The sequence below is a fragment of the Pteropus vampyrus genome, unplaced genomic scaffold, assembly GCF_000151845.1.
Source record: "Pteropus vampyrus isolate Shadow unplaced genomic scaffold, Pvam_2.0 Scaffold5, whole genome shotgun sequence".
NCBI classification, from domain to species: domain Eukaryota; kingdom Metazoa; phylum Chordata; class Mammalia; order Chiroptera; family Pteropodidae; genus Pteropus; species Pteropus vampyrus.
Genome location: NW_011888786.1, coordinates 8,893,885 through 8,896,305, shown reverse-complemented (window position 1 = coordinate 8,896,305; position 2,421 = coordinate 8,893,885).

Below are 2,421 nucleotides of genomic sequence, written 5' to 3'. Positions count from 1 at the left end.
CATTCTTTACTGCAGGAAGATGGTTCCTCATAGGGAGCACTCCTTTGCTGAGACGGGCTCTGTGTTCACAGACCGGCAGTATTGTCAAATGGCTGGGGCCGGGGGCCCTGGACCGGCATCCTCCACCTGAGGAGCTTTACATCTTTGAGCCAATTACTCAACCTGTCAGTTAACTAAGGGTTACAATGGTTATGTGACTTACCTGTTCAGTTCCTGAGCTTAGTCATCTGGGAGATGGTGATGATGATGATGACGAAGAGGATGGTGGTACCTACCCCCTAGAGCTGTCATAGGATCGAATAGATAACATACATTAGGCACCTAGGTAGAAGACAGCCTGATACAGAGCAGGCTCAATAGCTGTCATTGATGTAACTTCCATCCCTTGGTTTAATTCTATCATGTCTCTCCCCCCTCTCCCCAATCCATTTTTAATGTCAGTAAACTGCATCTCCATCAGCCCAGTGACCCATCAAAACACCAGTCTCGGCCATAGAACCGGGGAGGCCCCACAGCCATGCAACCTCTGCGTTTGCCCGAGGCCCCATACCTGCTGCAATCCACTATAGTCTCTGCCTTGAAGTTCTTAATAATTTTTGAACAAATTATGAAGCTGGTCCTGCCTGAAAAATCGGCACCGCTGGCCTTCACGCAGAGGCGGAGCCAGGCAGTGCTGACCTCCACAGAGCCTGGTTCCCCCTCTGGCCTCGTCTGCCACTGCACGCAGCAGAATTGGTGAGTTGGCGGCTTGGTTGTCCAGTGCACCCCTTCTCTGCTCTCTTCACTTACCCCTCCTCTCCCCTCCCTTGGTCTCTACCCTCCCTTCCAACTCCCCCTGCTTGGCAGCTAGGCTCAGAACTGTGCCCTTGCCTAGACTGGATGCACCAGGCACGTCAAGAGGGGCGTGCCCCTCCTTCAGAGGCCTCACTCTCATTTCCCCACAGCAGCGGTAGAAAAGCACGCTACATTTGTCGGCTTGCAGTGGTGAAAATAGATACTGTCTCTGGCAGAGTGGAGTGGATATCAGAAAAGCCTTTAGAAGCCCATAAAGATTGGAGAATAAGAATTCTGGTTTCCTAACCCAGAGGTGGGGTGTGAGAGTTAGCCAAGGCTTCCTGACAGAGGGGATGCTGGAGTAAAGGGTTCGGGGGCATGGGACTTTGCTGCCAATCATCAGGAAAGTCAGGACTGATCTATTATCTCGCGTTAAACTGGAGAGTTTGCCCCCTGTCATTTCTCCCAGGGTCAGTCACTGTCTTGTTCTCTTGACTCTAAGAAGATAAGAAAACTGGGTCAGATCTCAGCACATATGGTGGCCCGCCAAGAATTTTTTGGTCCTGTGTGTCACACACACACATAAAAAATCTGCAGGAGAAGCGAGTGGATTGAAGGTGAAACAAGGCGGCGTGCACTTTCTGATGCAGAAAAAGAGCTAAGGGACCTGCACTTGGAGAAGGCTCACATCCCACCAAATGGTTCCCCTTGGAAGAAAGACACCAGCTAGACAACCAATGAAAGTGGCCTCCCCTCTAAATCAGAGTTGTGGGCGGGAAGGAAGCACCTTGCAGCTGCCAGAATGAGAAGAGCAGTCAGCCCCAGCTCCGCCTTAGGCCTGGGCCTGGGGGATCCCTGAGGCCGGGGCTCAGGCTCAGTAAAGAGGGCAGAACAAGGCCTTGGAATTCCATTCGTGCTGCTTACATGCAAGGGCCCCACAGAGCCCTAGACTCCCAAGAACTGCAGATGGGGTGCTGGATAATCTCCCGATTCTGACTGAGTGAGCTGGCATTCAGCTGGAAGAACCATTCCCAAGGCACGCTCTGGGTTGTGACTTCTCTAATCACACAGAAGCAAAGCCTTCTTCAGGTTCCCCTGGTAACCAGAGACTCCTGGCGGTCAGGCCCTAAGGGCATCTCTGAATGACAGTGCAGCTGGAAGAGCAGGGGTGTCCCAGACTCCTGGGGCGGCTCCAAACACTGCAATCTTCTCCGTGACTCAGAGATCCTGGAGGCCAAGAGGAAGTCTTTGTGGCTTAGCGACAGTCTACAAAGTTGCTGTCTGTTTTGCTCCGCCAGAGCCCAGACACTTCACCAGCTAGGCCCTAGGGACAGGAAAGCCTGTTGCTGCTGGAATGTTTACTTGCCCAAGGCAGGGCCACTGCAGAGAGCCAGAGAGGCAGCTGTTATAACCACACCACACCCAGGGATGTGTAGCCCGGATTGGATCCAGGAGCCTGCGGGGGCAGCCATATCTTCCAGGGTTGATCCTTGGGCTGGGGCTCAGGAATGCCATGGAGACTTCACTCTGCAGGATGGATGGGCAGGAGAGATGATGGCCAGGAAAGACTGGGCTTGGCTAAGAGACAAAAGCTTGAGTCCTCACCTTGCCACCCGCTCCCTGGCCCAGCGTGGGCTGTAGCTCCTC